General features: G+C 39.2%; 1 long non-coding RNA gene across 4 annotated transcripts in view; it reads right to left on the bottom strand.

Annotated features, from left to right (window-relative positions):
* Positions 1–22842, bottom strand: part of LOC128250367 (uncharacterized) — a 94610-nt gene that overhangs the window by 40979 nt on the left and 30789 nt on the right. For 2 of the 4 annotated variants that reach the window (XR_016237619.1, XR_016237617.1), the window contains exon 2: positions 19055–19149. The exons of the other annotated variants lie outside the window; for them this stretch is intronic. This is a non-coding gene — a long non-coding RNA (uncharacterized LOC128250367). The remainder of the gene's footprint in view (positions 1–19054; positions 19150–22842) is intronic. 4 annotated transcript variants of the gene reach the window in all.

The raw sequence follows: 22842 nt of genomic DNA, 5'->3' as shown, positions 1-22842 counted from the left end.
AATAGAATTAGATTTATTTTATATTTAAATTATATCCAGGTATGTGGTAATTATTTTCTCGTGCCTAAACAATAGCTAAACCAAATAAACAAAAAACATTTTTTACTGGACATAACTCTCACTTAGCCTTCATTCGATATTTCAAAATGACCTTGGTCAGCAAAAACAATGTTGAAACTATCTAAGGGAGATAACTCGTGTTGAAACTAATTTCTCAGTTTTTCGTGTACAAAGATACAGCACTATATTTAAGAGATGAGGAATTATGTACATTATTTACATTATTTATGGCGTTGTGGTTAAGAGCGCGAGTTACTAAGCCCAAGATTCCGAATTCGATTCCAAGCAGTTGTTGTTAACACAATATTTCGGCTGATATACTCTCCAGCTTTCATCAGGTGTCTTAGGGGAATTTCGAACCTGGGTTCACATTCTTAAGGTATTTTACGATGTTATAATAATAATAATAATAACATTATAAAATACCTTAGGAATGTGAACCCAGGTTCGAAATTTCCCCCAAGACACCTGTTTTAGGCTGGAGGGTATATCAGTCGAAACGTTGTGTTAACAACAAACAAGATGAGGACAAATATCCGTCTAATGTAAATAATTCAGGTTAACTAGGTTGTTCTGGTGCAGTAGTGGGATTTAAAATAAAAAATCTTTTGGTCTAACCTCCATCTTCATGGCACATGCTTTTTTGACAATCTATGTATAAGTTCTTAATTGGTAAATTTGTTAGTTACTAGTGAAGGTAGTTCAGCATCTCCAAGATTGGTTCAATCTGGTTGATATTTTCTAGCTAAAGGCCTTTGACAATTTATCAGGTGCTGGAAACATATCATCCTCGCTTGTTATTTTGAAACCCAAGTAGACTACCTCTAGAACCATAAGGCTGGGCTTTCTTCCTTCTTCTTTAACTTAAGAACCACAGTTTAGCAACACATGCAGTATCTCTTCAAGGTTTTTGTTTTCATTATACATATTTGTCACTAGTATATCATCAATTCGAAGGCAAACAATACACAGTTGAGTACTCAAAGTTTAAATTTGGAACCAACATTTTCAAAATACATAATCAATTCAATGCAATTTGGAAACACTGAAACATTGCAAAGCCCTGTCTCTTGTGCTCTGAGATTTCAGATGTACATAAGAAATATTTATATTTTTTCAAGCTGATATGAATAGGTAGTGATCTTTATCATTTTGTTTTATTTCAATCTCGACCAGAACCAGAATAACAGAATTAAAATTTTAGTCTGGGAGACGTTTTGATATTAATTTTTCAAAGTTGTACGCAGCACAAACACATGAGAAGTTTTTAGTTAGACATTAGATATTGGAAATGATGAATTGGGTAGACTTTTAAATATGATATAAAAAGTGTGAACCTGCTGACCTAGAATTCAATTATTGAAGACTTAGCTTATATCTCACCAATGCAGTATTCTGTTTACTACAATTATTTACACGCTCATCTAGCTGAGGGTCAGGATTCAATATTTTTCCACAACACACTGGGAAATACTCCATGACTGAATGAACCTGCAAACTGATGGTATTTAGGGCAAGAATGTCTGTCAAGAGTATTCATTTTTAGCAGCTCAGGCAGAATTGATTCCGATGTATTCATGAGGTAAATGCTTCACTATGTTACCAATATAATAATCATAGACTGAAGGCACAACCCTGGAGTCATAAACTTGCTTTTCTCTTTTTCCAACTTCAGACCACAGTCAGAAAACCTATGCAGAACCTCTTCAAGATTTTTTTCTTTGTTTTATGCTCTTCGTTTTATTTTCCTGTCACCAGTATGCTTTCAGTTTGAACCCACTGGCCTGGAATTCAGATGCTGAAGGGTTTTCTCTTTTTCCAACTTCAGACCACAGTCAGAAAACCTATGCAGAACCTCTTCAAGATTTTCTTCTTTGTTTTATGCTCTTCGTTTTATTTTCCTGTCACCAGTATGCTTTCAGTTTGAACCCACTGGCCTGGAATTCAGATGCTGAAGGGTTTTCTCTTTTTCCAACTTCAGACCACAGTCAGAAAACCTATGCAGAATCTCTTCAAGATTTTCTTCTTTGTTTTATGCTCTTCGTTTTATTTTCCTGTCACCAGTATGCTTTCAGTTTGAACCCACTGGCCTGGAATTCAGATGCTGAAGGGTTTTCTCTTTTTCCAACTTCAGACCACAGTCAGAAAACCTATGCAGAACCTCTTCAAGATTTTCTTCTTTGTTTTATGCTCTTCGTTTTATTTTCCTGTCACCAGTATGCTTTCAGTTTGAACCCACTGGCCTGGAATTCAGATGCTGAAGGGTTTTCTCTTTTTCCAACTTCAGACCACAGTCAGAAAACCTATGCAGAACCTCTTCAAGATTTTCTTCTTTGTTTTATGCTCTTCGTTTTATTTTCCTGTCACCAGTATGCTTTCAGTTTGAACCCACTGGCCTGGAATTCAGATGCTGAAGGGTTTTCTCTTTTTCCAACTTCAGACCACAGTCAGAAAACCTATGCAGAACCTCTTCAAGATTTTCTTCTTTGTTTTATGCTCTTCGTTTTATTTTCCTGTCACCAGTATGCTTTCAGTTTGAACCCACTGGCCTGGAATTCAGATGCTGAAGGGTTTTCTCTTTTTCCAACTTCAGACCACAGTCAGAAAACCTATGCAGAACCTCTTCAAGATTTTTTTCTTTGTTTTATGCTCTTCGTTTTATTTTCCTGTCACCAGTATGCTTTCAGTTTGAACCCACTGGCCTGGAATTCAGATGCTGAAGGGTTTTCTCTTTTTCCAACTTCAGACCACAGTCAGAAAACCTATGCAGAACCTCTTCAAGATTTTTTTCTTTGTTTTATGCTCTTCGTTTTATTTTCCTGTCACCAGTATGCTTTCAGTTTGAACCCACTGGCCTGGAATTCAGATGCTGAAGGGTTTTCTCTTTTTCCAACTTCAGACCACAGTCAGAAAACCTATGCAGAACCTCTTCAAGATTTTTTTCTTTGTTTTATGCTCTTCGTTTTATTTTCCTGTCACCAGTATGCTTTCAGTTTGAACCCACTGGCCTGGAATTCAGATGCTGAAGGGTTTTCTCTTTTTCCAACTTCAGACCACAGTCAGAAAACCTATGCAGAACCTCTTCAAGATTTTTTTCTTTGTTTTATGCTCTTCGTTTTATTTTCCTGTCACCAGTATGCTTTCAGTTTGAACCCACTGGCCTGGAATTCAGATGCTGAAGGGTTTTCTCTTTTTTCAACTTCAGACCACAGTCAGAAAACCTATGCAGAACCTCTTCAAGATTTTTTTCTTTGTTTTATGCTCTTCGTTTTATTTTCCTGTCACCAGTATGCTTTCAGTTTGAACCCACTGGCCTGGAATTCAGATGCTGAAGGATTTTCTCTTTTTTCAACTTCAGACCACAGTCAGAAAACCTATGCAGAACCTCTTCAAGATTTTCTTCTTTGTTTTATGCTCTTCGTTTTATTTTCCTGTCACCAGTATGCTTTCAGTTTGAACCCACTGGCCTGGAATTCAGATGCTGAAGGGTTTTCTCTTTTTCCAACTTCAGACCACAGTCAGAAAACCTATGCAGAACCTCTTCAAGATTTTCTTCTTTGTTTTATGCTCTTCGTTTTATTTTCCTGTCACCAGTATGCTTTCAGTTTGAACCCACTGGCCTGGAATTCAGATGCTGAAGGGTTTTCTCTTTTTCCAACTTCAGACCACAGTCAGAAAACCTATGCAGAACCTCTTCAAGATTTTCTTCTTTGTTTTATGCTCTTCGTTTTATTTTCCTGTCACCAGTATGCTTTCAGTTTGAACCCACTGGCCTGGAATTCAGATGCTGAAGGGTTTTCTCTTTTTCCAACTTCAGACCACAGTCAGAAAACCTATGCAGAACCTCTTCAAGATTTTCTTCTTTGTTTTATGCTCTTCGTTTTATTTTCCTGTCACCAGTATGCTTTCAGTTTGAACCCACTGGCCTGGAATTCAGATGCTGAAGGGTTTTCTCTTTTTCCAACTTCAGACCACAGTCAGAAAACCTATGCAGAACCTCTTCAAGATTTTCTTCTTTGTTTTATGCTCTTCGTTTTATTTTCCTGTCACCAGTATGCTTTCAGTTTGAACCCACTGGCCTGGAATTCAGATGCTGAAGGGTTTTCTCTTTTTCCAACTTCAGACCACAGTCAGAAAACCTATGCAGAACCTCTTCAAGATTTTCTTCTTTGTTTTATGCTCTTCGTTTTATTTTCCTGTCACCAGTATGCTTTCAGTTTGAACCCACTGGCCTGGAATTCAGATGCTGAAGGGTTTTCTCTTTTTCCAACTTCAGACCACAGTCAGAAAACCTATGCAGAACCTCTTCAAGATTTTCTTCTTTGTTTTATGCTCTTCGTTTTATTTTCCTGTCACCAGTATGCTTTCAGTTTGAACCCACTGGCCTGGAATTCAGATGCTGAAGGGTTTTCTCTTTTTCCAACTTCAGACCACAGTCAGAAAACCTATGCAGAACCTCTTCAAGATTTTTTTCTTTGTTTTATGCTCTTCGTTTTATTTTCCTGTCACCAGTATGCTTTCAGTTTGAACCCACTGGCCTGGAATTCAGATGCTGAAGGGTTTTCTCTTTTTCCAACTTCAGACCACAGTCAGAAAACCTATGCAGAACCTCTTCAAGATTTTTTTCTTTGTTTTATGCTCTTCGTTTTATTTTCCTGTCACCAGTATGCTTTCAGTTTGAACCCACTGGCCTGGAATTCAGATGCTGAAGGGTTTTCTCTTTTTCCAACTTCAGACCACAGTCAGAAAACCTATGCAGAACCTCTTCAAGATTTTTTTCTTTGTTTTATGCTCTTCGTTTTATTTTCCTGTCACCAGTATGCTTTCAGTTTGAACCCACTGGCCTGGAATTCAGATGCTGAAGGGTTTTCTCTTTTTTCAACTTCAGACCACAGTCAGAAAACCTATGCAGAACCTCTTCAAGATTTTTTTCTTTGTTTTATGCTCTTCGTTTTATTTTCCTGTCACCAGTATGCTTTCAGTTTGAACCCACTGGCCTGGAATTCAGATGCTGAAGGATTTTCTCTTTTTTCAACTTCAGACCACAGTCAGAAAACCTATGCAGAACCTCTTCAAGATTTTCTTCTTTGTTTTATGCTCTTCGTTTTATTTTCCTGTCACCAGTATGCTTTCAGTTTGAACCCACTGGCCTGGAATTCAGATGCTGAAGGGTTTTCTCTTTTTCCAACTTCAGACCACAGTCAGAAAACCTATGCAGAACCTCTTCAAGATTTTCTTCTTTGTTTTATGCTCTTCGTTTTATTTTCCTGTCACCAGTATGCTTTCAGTTTGAACCCACTGGCCTGGAATTCAGATGCTGAAGGGTTTTCTCTTTTTCCAACTTCAGACCACAGTCAGAAAACCTATGCAGAACCTCTTCAAGATTTTCTTCTTTGTTTTATGCTCTTCGTTTTATTTTCCTGTCACCAGTATGCTTTCAGTTTGAACCCACTGGCCTGGAATTCAGATGCTGAAGGGTTTTCTCTTTTTCCAACTTCAGACCACAGTCAGAAAACCTATGCAGAACCTCTTCAAGATTTTCTTCTTTGTTTTATGCTCTTCGTTTTATTTTCCTGTCACCAGTATGCTTTCAGTTTGAACCCACTGGCCTGGAATTCAGATGCTGAAGGGTTTTCTCTTTTTCCAACTTCAGACCACAGTCAGAAAACCTATGCAGAACCTCTTCAAGATTTTCTTCTTTGTTTTATGCTCTTCGTTTTATTTTCCTGTCACCAGTATGCTTTCAGTTTGAACCCACTGGCCTGGAATTCAGATGCTGAAGGGTTTTCTCTTTTTCCAACTTCAGACCACAGTCAGAAAACCTATGCAGAACCTCTTCAAGATTTTCTTCTTTGTTTTATGCTCTTCGTTTTATTTTCCTGTCACCAGTATGCTTTCAGTTTGAACCCACTGGCCTGGAATTCAGATGCTGAAGGGTTTTCTCTTTTTCCAACTTCAGACCACAGTCAGAAAACCTATGCAGAACCTCTTCAAGATTTTCTTCTTTGTTTTATGCTCTTCGTTTTATTTTCCTGTCACCAGTATGCTTTCAGTTTGAACCCACTGGCCTGGAATTCAGATGCTGAAGGGTTTTCTCTTTTTCCAACTTCAGACCACAGTCAGAAAACCTATGCAGAACCTCTTCAAGATTTTCTTCTTTGTTTTATGCTCTTCGTTTTATTTTCCTGTCACCAGTATGCTTTCAGTTTGAACCCACTGGCCTGGAATTCAGATGCTGAAGGGTTTTCTCTTTTTCCAACTTCAGACCACAGTCAGAAAACCTATGCAGAACCTCTTCAAGATTTTTTTCTTTGTTTTATGCTCTTCGTTTTATTTTCCTGTCACCAGTATGCTTTCAGTTTGAACCCACTGGCCTGGAATTCAGATGCTGAAGGGTTTTCTCTTTTTTCAACTTCAGACCACAGTCAGAAAACCTATGCAGAACCTCTTCAAGATTTTTTTCTTTGTTTTATGCTCTTCGTTTTATTTTCCTGTCACCAGTATGCTTTCAGTTTGAACCCACTGGCCTGGAATTCAGATGCTGAAGGGTTTTCTCTTTTTTCAACTTCAGACCACAGTCAGAAAACCTATGCAGAACCTCTTCAGGATTTTCTTCTTTGTTTTATGCTCTTCGTTTTATTTTCCTGTCACCAGTATGCTTTCAGTTTGAACCCACTGGCCTGGAATTCAGATGCTGAAGGGTTTTCTCTTTTTCCAACTTCAGACCACAGTCAGAAAACCTATGCAGAACCTCTTCAAGATTTTCTTCTTTGTTTTATGCTCTTCGTTTTATTTTCCTGTCACCAGTATGCTTTCAGTTTGAACCCACTGGCCTGGAATTCAGATGCTGAAGGGTTTTCTCTTTTTCCAACTTCAGACCACAGTCAGAAAACCTATGCAGAACCTCTTCAAGATTTTCTTCTTTGTTTTATGCTCTTCGTTTTATTTTCCTGTCACCAGTATGCTTTCAGTTTGAACCCACTGGCCTGGAATTCAGATGCTGAAGGGTTTTCTCTTTTTCCAACTTCAGACCACAGTCAGAAAACCTATGCAGAACCTCTTCAAGATTTTCTTCTTTGTTTTATGCTCTTCGTTTTATTTTCCTGTCACCAGTATGCTTTCAGTTTGAACCCACTGGCCTGGAATTCAGATGCTGAAGGGTTTTCTCTTTTTCCAACTTCAGACCACAGTCAGAAAACCTATGCAGAACCTCTTCAAGATTTTCTTCTTTGTTTTATGCTCTTCGTTTTATTTTCCTGTCACCAGTATGCTTTCAGTTTGAACCCACTGGCCTGGAATTCAGATGCTGAAGGGTTTTCTCTTTTTCCAACTTCAGACCACAGTCAGAAAACCTATGCAGAACCTCTTCAAGATTTTCTTCTTTGTTTTATGCTCTTCGTTTTATTTTCCTGTCACCAGTATGCTTTCAGTTTGAACCCACTGGCCTGGAATTCAGATGCTGAAGGGTTTTCTCTTTTTCCAACTTCAGACCACAGTCAGAAAACCTATGCAGAACCTCTTCAAGATTTTCTTCTTTGTTTTATGCTCTTCGTTTTATTTTCCTGTCACCAGTATGCTTTCAGTTTGAACCCACTGGCCTGGAATTCAGATGCTGAAGGGTTTTCTCTTTTTCCAACTTCAGACCACAGTCAGAAAACCTATGCAGAACCTCTTCAAGATTTTCTTCTTTGTTTTATGCTCTTCGTTTTATTTTCCTGTCACCAGTATGCTTTCAGTTTGAACCCACTGGCCTGGAATTCAGATGCTGAAGGGTTTTCTCTTTTTCCAACTTCAGACCACAGTCAGAAAACCTATGCAGAACCTCTTCAAGATTTTCTTCTTTGTTTTATGCTCTTCGTTTTATTTTCCTGTCACCAGTATGCTTTCAGTTTGAACCCACTGGCCTGGAATTCAGATGCTGAAGGGTTTTCTCTTTTTCCAACTTCAGACCACAGTCAGAAAACCTATGCAGAACCTCTTCAAGATTTTCTTCTTTGTTTTATGCTCTTCGTTTTATTTTCCTGTCACCAGTATGCTTTCAGTTTGAACCCACTGGCCTGGAATTCAGATGCTGAAGGGTTTTCTCTTTTTCCAACTTCAGACCACAGTCAGAAAACCTATGCAGAACCTCTTCAAGATTTTCTTCTTTGTTTTATGCTCTTCGTTTTATTTTCCTGTCACCAGTATGCTTTCAGTTTGAACCCACTGGCCTGGAATTCAGATGCTGAAGGGTTTTCTCTTTTTCCAACTTCAGACCACAGTCAGAAAACCTATGCAGAACCTCTTCAAGATTTTCTTCTTTGTTTTATGCTCTTCGTTTTATTTTCCTGTCACCAGTATGCTTTCAGTTTGAACCCACTGGCCTGGAATTCAGATGCTGAAGGGTTTTCTCTTTTTCCAACTTCAGACCACAGTCAGAAAACCTATGCAGAACCTCTTCAAGATTTTCTTCTTTGTTTTATGCTCTTCGTTTTATTTTCCTGTCACCAGTATGCTTTCAGTTTGAACCCACTGGCCTGGAATTCAGATGCTGAAGGGTTTTCTCTTTTTCCAACTTCAGACCACAGTCAGAAAACCTATGCAGAACCTCTTCAAGATTTTCTTCTTTGTTTTATGCTCTTCGTTTTATTTTCCTGTCACCAGTATGCTTTCAGTTTGAACCCACTGGCCTGGAATTCAGATGCTGAAGGGTTTTCTCTTTTTCCAACTTCAGACCACAGTCAGAAAACCTATGCAGAACCTCTTCAAGATTTTCTTCTTTGTTTTATGCTCTTCGTTTTATTTTCCTGTCACCAGTATGCTTTCAGTTTGAACCCACTGGCCTGGAATTCAGATGCTGAAGGGTTTTCTCTTTTTCCAACTTCAGACCACAGTCAGAAAACCTATGCAGAACCTCTTCAAGATTTTCTTCTTTGTTTTATGCTCTTCGTTTTATTTTCCTGTCACCAGTATGCTTTCAGTTTGAACCCACTGGCCTGGAATTCAGATGCTGAAGGGTTTTCTCTTTTTCCAACTTCAGACCACAGTCAGAAAACCTATGCAGAACCTCTTCAAGATTTTCTTCTTTGTTTTATGCTCTTCGTTTTATTTTCCTGTCACCAGTATGCTTTCAGTTTGAACCCACTGGCCTGGAATTCAGATGCTGAAGGGTTTTCTCTTTTTCCAACTTCAGACCACAGTCAGAAAACCTATGCAGAATCTCTTCAAGATTTTTTTCTTTGTTTTATGCTCTTCGTTTTATTTTCCTGTCACCAGTATGCTTTCAGTTTGAACCCACTGGCCTGGAATTCAGATGCTGAAGGGTTTTCTCTTTTTCCAACTTCAGACCACAGTCAGAAAACCTATGCAGAACCTCTTCAAGATTTTCTTCTTTGTTTTATGCTCTTCGTTTTATTTTCCTGTCACCAGTATGCTTTCAGTTTGAACCCACTGGCCTGGAATTCAGATGCTGAAGGGTTTTCTCTTTTTCCAACTTCAGACCACAGTCAGAAAACCTATGCAGAATCTCTTCAAGATTTTTTTCTTTGTTTTATGCTCTTCGTTTTATTTTCCTGTCACCAGTATGCTTTCAGTTTGAACCCACTGGCCTGGAATTCAGATGCTGAAGGGTTTTCTCTTTTTCCAACTTCAGACCACAGTCAGAAAACCTATGCAGAACCTCTTCAAGATTTTCTTCTTTGTTTTATGCTCTTCGTTTTATTTTCCTGTCACCAGTATGCTTTCAGTTTGAACCCACTGGCCTGGAATTCAGATGCTGAAGGGTTTTCTCTTTTTCCAACTTCAGACCACAGTCAGAAAACCTATGCAGAACCTCTTCAAGATTTTCTTCTTTGTTTTATGCTCTTCGTTTTATTTTCCTGTCACCAGTATGCTTTCAGTTTGAACCCACTGGCCTGGAATTCAGATGCTGAAGGGTTTTCTCTTTTTCCAACTTCAGACCACAGTCAGAAAACCTATGCAGAATCTCTTCAAGATTTTTTTCTTTGTTTTATGCTCTTCGTTTTATTTTCCTGTCACCAGTATGCTTTCAGTTTGAACCCACTGGCCTGGAATTCAGATGCTGAAGGGTTTTCTCTTTTTTCAACTTCAGACCACAGTCAGAAAACCTATGCAGAATCTCTTCAAGATTTTTTTCTTTGTTTTATGCTCTTCGTTTTATTTTCCTGTCACCAGTATGCTTTCAGTTTGAACCCACTGGCCTGGAATTCAGATGCTGAAGGGTTTTCTCTTTTTCCAACTTCAGACCACAGTCAGAAAACCTATGCAGAATCTCTTCAAGATTTTTTTCTTTGTTTTATGCTCTTCGTTTTATTTTCCTGTCACCAGTATGCTTTCAGTTTGAACCCACTGGCCTGGAATTCAGATGCTGAAGGGTTTTCTCTTTTTTTTTCCACATCTTACCAGCCCAGTATTCCATTCTGCCATGTGATTCTGTTTACTTTAGAAGTACAGCAGCTACTATTTCAAAACAGCAACCAAACCCATGCTTTATGTTGAAGTCTATTCTATCTAGGAGAGAGATACAAGTTAAAGATAAAGTAATCACTTGTGGTCTATCACATATGAGGATACAACACATACTAGCAAAATACGTAATTACTATGAATATTGTATGATGTGAATATGCAAACAATAAATATGTGATTGATATGTTAACATTGATATGTTTTTGTTTTTTTTGTGGGTTTGTCCATTATAAAGTGTATTGAAAGCAGATATTAGTTACATTGTCAGTTTTGATCTGCAGCTGATTGAGACTTCTGAAAGTAAATGATTACTTGTGAATATTATCATTTGGTTAAAAGTATGTAACTTGGCATGGTTATGGCATCCAAATTGATACTGGCTAATCCTAACCTTGCTGAAGCATGGTTGGGAGAGGGAGAGAGGGGAGGGGAGAACAAATTTGTTTTTTTATCAAGGGTGGGAATGAAGTTACAATTGTTCATTTGAAACAACTAAATGACATATGTTTCAGTGAGATACAAGAGATGATAATGTATAGTACAAAACTTGAAATGAAGTTAGTCATTGCAGAATGAGACAGAAGGAACATCAGGAATCTTCTATACCCATTACTTTCCGGACAACCCAATATTTGCCTGTAAACCCTTTTAACATAACACAGTTTTACTTTTTATCACTTAATGATGTTCCCTTAGCCAGGTTGTTTGAAGAGAGTCACAAGGCCAGCAATATAGATACACATATAAAATATCACTTGTCAGTTGCCTCGTCTAACATACACTACCCATACGGATATGAATTTTTGTGATTGCATATATTTTGAAACTTCTACCATAGCCTCGGACTGACCAAGGCCTTGTGAGTGGATTTGGTAGATGGAAACCAGAAGAGGCCCAGTGTGTGTGTGTGTATTTGTAAGTGTGTGTGTGTGCATGTTTGTGTGTGTGTTCCACCATTACTTGACATCTGGTGTTGGTGGATTTACGTCCCTGTAACTTAGCAGTTGGTAAAAGGGACGAATAGAATATGTACAACGCTTTAAAACATGTATTGAGGTCAATCCATTTGACTAAAATTCTTCAAAGCAGTACTGATGGCGAAACAAGTAAAAGATTAAAAATGCATGTATGTATGCATATGTGAGTGTGTGTGTGTGTGTATATTTGAGAGTGTGTGTGTGTGTGTGTGCAAACAAGGGGGTACCCAAAAGGAACCGGAATTTTGCAATATTATTTTATTCACTTAGTTTTACATGTTTACACTTTTATTACCTTCAAAGTATTCTCCATTTGAAGCAATGCATCAGTTCAGATGCATTTTCCACTGTTCAAAGCAGTCCTGCAACTCTTGTGAAGTGATGCCTTTTAATGCTTTTGTTGCTTTTTTTTTTTGTTTCTGTTTTTTTTTTCACCTCTTCTACATCTGCAAAACGTTTTCCTTCAAGGACTTCTTTCATTCATGGAAACAAAAAAAAGTTGCAGGGAGCAAGTTCGCATGAATAGGAAGGGTGGGTAAGCAGGATGATGTCATTTTGGGTCAAAAACTGTCTCACACTCAAAGCAATGTGCACAGGAGCATTGTCATGATGAAACCACCACGCTCCCCTTTGCCACAGGTTGGGGCATTTTCATCTCACCACATCACACAAACACTTCAGAACTGCCAAGTAGAATGTTTGGTTAACAGTTTGACCAGGAGGAGCAAATTCTGTGTGGACAATTCCTTTCACTTCAATGAAACAATTTCAGCATCATCTTTGCATTGGACTTCATTTGACGTGCTTTTAGGGGGCATGGTGATATTGAATGTTTCCATTGACTTGATTGCTGCTTCATTTCTGGGTTGTAGCCATAGCACCAGCTTTTGCAACCTGTGATGACTTTTGAGAAAAAGGTCCAGATCAACTTCCAACAGTTCCCTCAGTTCACGACACACATTCAGTTGTGACTGTTTTTGATCTTCCATGAGCAAGTGAGGCACAAATTTTGTTGCAACTCTTTTCATTCACAATTCTTCACTCAAAATTCCTAGGCAGGAGCTCCAGGACACACCAGTCATATCAACAATTGTTCAGTGACAGTCCTCTAAATCACTGGGAGCGAGCCACATGAACAAAAACTAAAAATAAATGACTATTGAATTGCACTCCACTTGTAAACTTCTTCTTCGTGTTCCAGATCCTTAAAACTACAGAAATAATTATAATGGGAGACGGAGATACTCCACAGGTATCACAAGCCTTCAATTCCATTATAGACTCACTTTTTACTCATGGATTAGAGGCAGATGCTTCTTTATGCGAGACATCACTGTTAACACCTCATTTGCACTACCACATGTCCTTGATGCTGCGGAAAAAAAGAGGGGGTTGCTGCAGCTATAACTGGATGAAAAGGTTGTCTCAATAATGTGAATACCAGTGTCTCCTGGGGTGATGTATAACAGAGAGAGGGTGCCTCACTCTGTTTTCGTTATTTATTATAGGTTACCTTTTCTTTCATATTGTCTCCATTTTCCTAGTGTCTACTTTTGTAATTCTTTTTTTTTTTTTTAATTAATGCAAATAGATCATATGATAATGTATATATCTTCACATAAATGTCTTTAGTGTACTACAGAAAATGATACCTATTGTGCTGAACATTATAAGATAAACATGGATATTGTTTTAGAAAATTAAAGTTTGTTTAAAAAAAATTCCTTTATAAAATAAGTGTTATTTACTCACATTTGAATCTTTTTATTCTTAGATTATTATCTTTTCAACAGTCTAAGTTCTTTGCCAGCTTCCTCTTGGGCAAAAAACAAAGGTTAGCAGTGTGAGTAGTATTCATTAGCATAGTTTAATATTATCTTTAGCTTATTTATTTTGTATTTCTAATAGGTCAATCACTGGTTCACTGAGTTTCTGTGAGCAAGAATAACAAGTTTAATGTCTATAATAGTACAGAAAAACATTTCACATAGTATTTAATTCAGAGAATACTGGCTTTTCAATTTCCTCACCACTTTTTATGCTCATCACAGTTGTAAACAGAAGATAGATATACACATATATAACATACAAAGGGATTGCACAGAAGTTTCAGTCTCCGAAATTCAACTCATAAAATGCTGGTCACTCTGAGGTTATGATAGAAGACACCTGCCCAAGGTGTTGAGTAGTGAAATTGTACATGGAACCATGTGGTTGTCAAGTGAATTTGTTAACTTCACAGCCATGCTTGCTAGTTACATTTTCCACAACAATAATTTTTAATACTTGTACTTATCTGGTACTAAAGATATTCAAATGTAGCTATCCGTCAATGAAGTGCATAAAAACCCACAGCGGTCATCTTTAAACTAATACTTAGTACAGCAGTTCTCAAGCTGACAAATATAACCACCTGTAAAAATACAATAGTGAAAATTGTTTGCCTTACCAATCTATATCATTCTTCTTTTTTAGTGTTGTGTTGGACAAGTTTAAAGTCAACTAAATTTAATCAAACATTGCAATTTGTGTACCTTTTTTCAATTATCTCAGCTCTCTGTCCGAGTAAGATTGTACATTGAGAATTACCTCCCTTGCTTCACGCTTTACATCGTTTAACTCAGCCGAACTTAAATTCGAGTATCGAAATTTATCTTTTTACTTGCGTCATAAATACAGCGATATACAGAATGAGAAACAAGACAACACTGTCACATCTAAATCTTTGCAAAATGTCTTAATCACTTTAGATGAGGTTTCACGGGTATCTAATGATTCCTTTATATTCATAATCAACGTCATTGCACTCCCTCTCTCTCTCTCTAAATACACATACATAAATATATGTGTGTAAATGCACACACACACACACACACACACACATCTTTTATTTATATCATGCTAGGGAACAGCCTTGAAGAATTTTAGTCAAATAAATAGACCCCGTACTTATTTTATGTATATATATCTGGTAATCATTTTATCGGTCTTTACAAAAGTAAATTAGAAAATTGGACAAAACAGACAACACAACTGAAAAAATTTAAAAGAAAAAGAGAAAAAAGGAAGAAACCAAAACAATGACAAACATTCCACAAAGAATGTTGCTTACAAGGAAATTCTCATTCAGAAAGACTTCGGACAATGAAATATGAAACCAACAATAGAGCAAACAGTATTTATCTACACATCAGGCTTGGCATCATTTACACATGAATTACAAAATATGGAAACAGCAAAGCAATCATTTAAAAAGCTTGGAGTGATTTTGAAGTTTAAAAGAAATTTTGCTACTGTAAGTGATTATAACACAAGTTGAACAATAAAATACTCAAACATGTTGGATATATAAATCTCTCTTTATCCTCCATTCTCTCCATGTTTTCATTCCCAGTTTGTGTAGCCATGTCTCCTTATCTTCCGATGTATCTCTGTCCTGCATCCCTTTCTAGCCTTTCTTTCCTGAGTCACCATATTTCTCCTCAACAGCAAGACACTTGTTCCTATTATGCTTTAACCTCTCTCCACTCAAATGGTTGGCATTACCGGGGGAATCCAGCTGAAAAACAACCATACCACTGTGCTGGTGCCACATTAAAAGCACACAGTACATTCTGTAAAGTGGCTGGCAATAGGAAGGGCATCCAGCCATAGAGACCATACCAAGACACTGGAGCATGGCACAGTTTTCTGTTTTGCCAGCTCTTGTCAAACTGTCCAACCTATGCCAGCATGGAAAATGGACATTAAATGGTGATAATTATCATTATCATGACTGCAATTAAAAATGAACAAATTACATAACCACCCCCATCAAACTAACAAAAAGATTCAGCAAAATCATAATAATGAATAACATTATACAGCAATAGATTCAAAAACAAATATTCATCCAGATACATCTATTTCTTTTCCTTTAAGTCCATTAACTTTTTCATAATGTCACTTTTAACAGTTTCTTCCAAAATTAGTATTACTTCATTTACATTCATTAATGCTTTCAGATAGTGAATAAATATTTATTCAGTAATACAAAGAACAAACAACACAGATCCATCACAACCATTAGGAAGATTCCAGACTTTCATAGCATATGTTGGGAATAACCTGGGGTTATAATCTAAGAAAATCCATGCATAACATGTAATAGTTGCAGTAACAGTATACATGAAAAATATGTTCAGTAATAATTCTAGTGTACCTTAATAAAGCACATCGTATTCCTTTCAATAGCAGCCAAATCTTCCTTAAACCACACTTAAAGAGTGAAACAACCAACTTCAGACACACACCACAGTTCATTGAACACTGTTCCCACATGCATGGCATCATCATCATCATCATCGTTTAACATCTGCTTTCCATGTTGGCATGGGTTGGATGGTTTGACTGAGGACTGGCGAGCCAGATGGCTGCACCAGGCTCCAATCTGATCTAGCAGAGTTTCTACAGTTGGATGCCCTTCCTAACGCCAACCACTCCGAGAGTGTAGTGGGTGCTTTTACATGCCACCGGCATGAGGGCCAGTCAGGCGGTACTGGCAATGGCCATGCTCAAATGGTGTTTTTTATGTGCCACCTGCACCGGAACCAGTCCAGCAGCACTGGCAACGACCTCGCTGAAATGTTGTCTTTCACATGCCAGTAAGGTGACAATGGTAACGATTACACTTGAATGGTGCTTTTTGCGTGCCACTGGCACGGGAGCCAGTCAGCAGCCCTGGCAACAATCACGCTCGGATGGTGATCTTAGCGCTCCACTAGCATGGATGCCAGTCAAGCAGTGCTGCCATCATATTTCATTTCAATTTCACTTGCCTTAACAGGTCTTCACAAGCAGAGTTTAGAGTCTAATGAAGAAAAGGTACGCATAAGTGGGCTGGTTACACCACTGGCATAGGCCATGGGTTATGGTCTCACTTGGCTTGCTGGGTCTTCTCAAGCACAGCATATTTCCAAAGGTCTCGGTCACTAGTCATTGCCTCGGTGAGGCCTAATATTCAAAGGTTGTGCTTCACCACCTCATCCCAGGTCTTCCTGGGTCAACCTCTTCCACAGGTTCCCTCAACCACTAGGCTGTGACACTTTTTCACATAGCTATCCTCATCCATTCTCACCACATGACCATACCAGCGCCGTCGTCTCTCTTGCACACCATATCTGATGCTTCTTAGGTCCAACTTTTCTCTCAAGGCACTTACACTCTGTTGAGTATGCACACTGACATTACACATCCAGTGGAACATACTCACTTCGTTCCTTGCAAGCTTACGCATGTCCTCAGCACTCACGGCCCATTTTTCACTGCTGTTGATACACATGCATCATACAGTCTACCTTTTACTCTGAGAGAGAGGCCCTTTGTCACCAGCAGAGGTAGGAGCTCTCTAAACTTTGCCCAGGCTATTCTTATTCTAGCAGCTACACTTTCAGAGCACCCACCCCCACTACTGACTTGGTCACCTAGGTAACAGAAGCTATCAGCTACTTCTCGTTTTTCTCCCTGGAATGTGGCAGAAGTTGTTCTCTGCACATTTTCAGTGTTTATTGCTCCTGAGCATCTGCCACATACAAAAACTATCTTTCTAGTTAGCCTTCCTTTGATATTGTTGCACCTCTTATGTGTCCATAGCTTACACTGGGTACAACTTATGGAGTTTCTACCTATGCCTTTTCTACAGATCAAGCAGGGCCATCTACCTGAAGGGATTTGTGATTTGTTTGCCTTTCTATTTATTAGGACTTTGGTTTTAGCTAGGTTGACTCTAAGGCCCTTCGATTCTAATCCTTGCTTCCACACCTGAAACTTCTCCTCTAATTCTGATAGTGACTCGACCATTAGTGCAAGGTCATCAGCATAGAGGAGCTCTCAGGGGCATCCTGTCTTGAATTCCTCTGTTATTGCCTGGAGGACTATGATAAATAGGAGGGGGATGAAGATTAAACCTTGGTGGACCCCTATCTCTACCCAGAATTCTTCACTGTACTCGTTGCCAACCCTCACCTTACTGACAGCGTCCCTGTACATGGTTTGCACAGCTCTCACTAACCATTCATTTATCCCTAGTTTCCTCATTGACCATCAGATAAGGGATAGGGGGACCCTGTCAAAGGTTTTCTCCATGTCAACGAAAGCCAGGTACAGAGGTTTATCTTTGGCTAGGTATTTCTCTTGCAGCTGTCTTACCAGAAATATAGCATCGGTGGTGCTTTTCCCCGGCATGAACCCAAACTGTATCACATCTAAACTGACTCTCTCCCTAATTAGTTGGGCTATAACCCTCTCTGTGACCTTCATTACCTGATCCAAGAACTTGATACCTCTGTAATTATTTGTATCTAAAGTGTCACCTTTACCTTTGTAGCAGTTGACTATGGTGCTGCTACACCAGTCATTGGGTATGATTCTTTCATGTATCACCTGGTTAACTATACAGGTAACTAGGCTATAGCCAACACTGTCAGATATTTTGAGCATCTCTGTGGTGATTCCTGATGGGCCAGGGACTTTCCTTGTCTCCTAGCTTCCCTTCTGGCAGTCTGATACAATTCCCTGCTACCTCTGTTCTTCCAGTCCTTAACCAGCCTGTTTCTTTTCCCCTATAGCCCTGTCAACAACATTGTTCCACCGCCACATTACCTTGGGTCGAGAGGGGACTTTGCACCATCCACAGATCTGGTCAGTGGCCTTCAGCAGGTTGTCCCATAGAATCCTCCAGTTGTTTTCCACATCATGTGATGCTATATCCCCTTCTATTTCATCAAAGGCTTAAAGTAATACGTCTCTAATTCTCTGTCCATTCGCAGGATCTTTCAGCTTCTCCTCCATGCTGGTCATCTTCTGGGCATCCATTTAGCCCTGATTCTGAAGTCACTAACTACTAGTCTATGTCGTGGGGTACAGTCTTCACCTGAGAAGGTTTTGGCATTTATAAGCAGCCATCTTTCCCTTTTTCTGGTGAGGATGTAGTCAATTTGGCTAGTGTATCTGCCAGAACAGTAGGTGACTAGATGACTGGCAGGTTTCCGGAAGGTAGTATTGCAAACCATAAGATCATTTGCATTGCAGAACTCCAGCAGTCTGGTTCCCTCCTCATTGCGGAAACCAAAACCATAGCCTCCATGTACACCATGGAAGCCCCCTGCATGTTGTCCAACATGAAGTCACCAGCCACAAAGAGAAGGTCCCTGTCATTCGTCGACGAGGTAGTCTGCAAGAGGGTGTCATAAAATCGGTCTTTCTGTCCATCAGGTAGCCCCAGCTGAGGGGCATAGGCTGAGATAATGGTTGCTAATCCATGATGAAGCACTAATCTAATCTTAAGCATTCTATCGCAGACTCTGACTACCTCGATTACCTTATCAACCCATTTCTCCTCAAGAAGTATACCCACGCCCCCAACCCCATCTTTGTTCCCCACCCAGAAAATCTTGTACCTGTGCTCTTTGCCTGTGAGGAACCTAGCAGAACCTCCTCTTCACCTTACTTCTTGGAGGCAGCACAAATCGACACATCTCCGTTCAAGCATCTCAACAATCTCACCAGACCTACCTTTCAGTGTGCTGATGTTGAGTGTGCCAACGTCTCAGGGTATGGGAGGTGTGGGCCCGTGAGACCGTAGGATGGAGGGCAGCAGTGTCATGTACCTGAAAAGAAAGCTCACATTTGGCAGAATTCATAAACAAGCAGTAGCCTTCAATTCAACCTGCATTCACTACACTATCGTATTTTTGCACTATATGATCACTACCTTACATAGGAGATAAACCCTAAGTAGGGGTGGGGGTGGCGTTAAGCCTTTAGAAGTGTTCATGGGAGATAACCAAAGGATGACAGAGGATAGGAAGTTCCGGTACAGGTGGAGGGGGTGGGAGGGCGGGCGTACCACGAGCCAGCAAATTTAAACGAGAGCATCTTCTGGCTTTGTATTCTTTTGGGGGAGATATTAAAAATCGAGTATGAGAATCCAAGTGCATGCACTAGTTTATATGGGGGGAAGGAGGGGGAGTGTTGACGAAGCAAGTGGTAAATAAAACAGAGAGAGACAGACAGAGTGAGGCAGAGAGGGAGGGGGCCAGAGTTAGGGGGATCAGGGATAAAACACAAGGGAGAAAAATATTCTTTTGGGATTTTGGGTAACATAATTTAATGAGACAGCAAATGCCGATAATAGTGAAATAGAATTGAAAAATCTTAGAATTTTTGGTCAATGCATATTCACTATAGGAATATATGATACAATGTTATAAAATCAATGTAAAATATGCTTAGAAATAGCATGTTCACACAAGTATCATTATCATCATCATCATCATCATACTAGTGTGAAGAGGCTATCTTTAAGATAGCATGTTTACACTAGTATATATACTCTTTTACTCTTTTACTTGTTTCAGTCTTTTGACTGTGGCCATGCTGGAGCACCGCCTTTTTAGTCGAGCAAATCGACCCCAGGACTTATTCTTTAGAAGCCTAGTACTTATTCTATCGATCTCTTATGCCGAACCGCTAAGTTACGGGGACATAAACACACCAGCATCGGTTGTCAAGCGATGTTGGGGAGACAAACACACACATACAAACATACACACACACATATATATATATATACATATATACGACGGGTTTCTTTCAGTTTCCGTCTACCAAATCCACTCACAAGGCTTTGGTCGGCCTGAGGCTATAGTAGAAGACACTTGCCCAAGATGCCGCGCAGTGGGACTGAACCCGGGACCATGTGGTTGGTAAGCTAGCTACTTACCACACAGGCACTCCTACGCTATATATATATATATATATATATATATATATATATATATATATATATATATATATATAATATATATACTCACACATACATACACATATACACTATTTATTATATTAATACTGAAAAAATTTTCACAAACTGTTACTCAGAGTTTCACATCGTCATTCATCAGACAGCTGTCAAATAGTCATGTGAAACTCTGAGTAACAGGTCTGTGAAGATTTTTTTCAGTTTTAATAAATAGTATATTAGTCTCTCTTTGGTATTTGAGTGCTATTTTTCCGCTGAGAGTTTCATTTATGTGCTTACTTCTATCTCTCTCTCTCTCTCTCTCTATATATATATATATATATATATATATATATATATATATATATATCCTCATCATTGTCGTCATTGTTGTCGTTTAATGTCTGCTTTTCATGCTGGCGTGGGTTGGACGGTTTGACTGAGAACTGGTAATGGTAAGCCAGGAGTCTTGACTGAGGACTGCCAGATCCCAATCTGATCTGGCAAGGTTTCTACAGCTGGATGCCCTTCCTAACGCCAACCACTTCGAGAGTTTTAGAGGCTACTTTTTACATGTTATCAGCATGGGGGCAAATCGGGCGGTACTGGCATCGATCATGCTCAAATGGTGCTTTTTACATACCACCGCCATGGGACCCAGTCAGGTGGCACTGGCATTGACCATGCTTGTATGGTGCTTTTTACATGCCACCAGTGCAGGAACCAGTCTGGCAGCACTGGCCTCAACCACATTTGAATGGTGCTTTTTATGTGCTACCGGCATGGGTGCCAGTCAGCAAGTACTGGCATTGGCTGATTCAAAAGGTCTTTTCAAGTACAGCACATTGCCTGACGATTGAAAGGAACTCTTAGATGAGCCAGTTATGTGACACTGGCATAGGCCATAGCTATGATCTCACTTAGCTTGCCAGGTCTTCTCAAGCACAGCATATCTCCAAAGGCCTTTGCATCACTGAGGCCCAACGTTCAAAGGTCGTGCTTCACCACCTCATCACAGGTCTTCTTCGGTCTACCTTTTCCACAGGTTCCTTCCACAGTTAGAGATCGGCACTTCTTTACACAGCTGTCCTCATCCATACATAACACACAACCATACCAGTGCCATCGTCTCTCTTGCACATCACACCTGAGGCTTCTTAAGTCCAACTTTTCTCTCAGGGCACTTACACTCTGTTGTGTATGCACACTGACATTACACGTCCAGAAGAGGAAAAATATGTAGTGACCATTATTTTTAACTTGTTTCTTATATATCACTCTGTGTAAAAACCAGTTTGTCTGGAGCCCATCCATGGATTTACAATATAGATTTGTGATGAACCATAACCTTGGACCCTACCAAAAGATTATCTGGAGTTCTTCACTAATCTAAATAATATTGTTAGCCTGGAGTGCTAACAGAGAACTTGTGAAGTATTTTACCCAGATTGGTAATCCCTCACTATATATATATATATATATATATATATATATATATATATATATATATATATATATATATATATATATATATATATACATACACACACACATACATGCACACATACATCACTTGTCTGACCAGGCTATCAGATGTTACACATCACTGGTCACAATGTTCTTTTGCAAATTACACCAACCTGCTGGTTAGGTGAGCAAACCATATATATAGACACACACATACACATACTTATGTATATATATGTACACACACACACACACACACACACACACACACACACACACACACACACACACACACACACACACATACAGGGTGTTTCAGTTAAATTTGACAGTTTGCATAAGATAAAAAGAAAACAAAATATACCATCCAAAAATAAAGTATCTTAAAATTTTTTTAAATATCAACTAGATTATGGCTGGGAGAAAACAGTCTACTCAAAGTAGCCACTGTCAGCTTCCACCATATCCTCAAGATAGCTCCACAACCTGGTGCATGTATTACTCACTGTGTCTCTGGGAAGAACTTCAAAAACCTCCTTGATATTAGCCAGCAGCTTGGCCTTGGTGTTTCAGGCAGAGCAGATGGTGATTTTCTCAACTGCACCCCACCACATAGTAATCCATGGAATTGCAATTGGGGAAATTAGGAGGCCAGAAATTGGAGCTGGTGGAGTGTGGCAACCACTTCTGTTTCTGAAGGTATAGCAAAGAACCAAAAACTACTGTCACACATGTAGCCATCCAGCAGCAACCCTCTCCAACCAGGGTTTAACCACAGTCTCAAGCAGCTTCACATAGCCATCTGAATTGAGCTTAAGGCCTTTACCTTAGTCATTGGATGAATTCCACCTGGGGTGCTCTTTCTTGCTGGCCACAACTCCATTGTCTACATTGCATCTGTCCATGTCATGTCTTACAGCCATTACAGTGTTCATAGAGCATTGAGTAACAGCCGTGATGTTAGCATATTGACACCCAGTGCAAATCATCATGATACAGTTAACTCTTTTCCAATATTCATATGGCCTCCAGTCCACCATGTCAGCTAACTGTTTCCCAACTACAACTTTAATCATTATCTTTTCCAATGCTG

The sequence above is a fragment of the Octopus bimaculoides genome, chromosome 20, assembly GCF_046866305.1.
Source record: "Octopus bimaculoides isolate indiv1 chromosome 20, ASM4686630v1, whole genome shotgun sequence".
NCBI lineage: Eukaryota > Metazoa > Mollusca > Cephalopoda > Octopoda > Octopodidae > Octopus > Octopus bimaculoides.
Note: the sequence above shows the minus strand (reverse complement) of the source record. Positions and strands in the feature narration are given on the sequence as shown.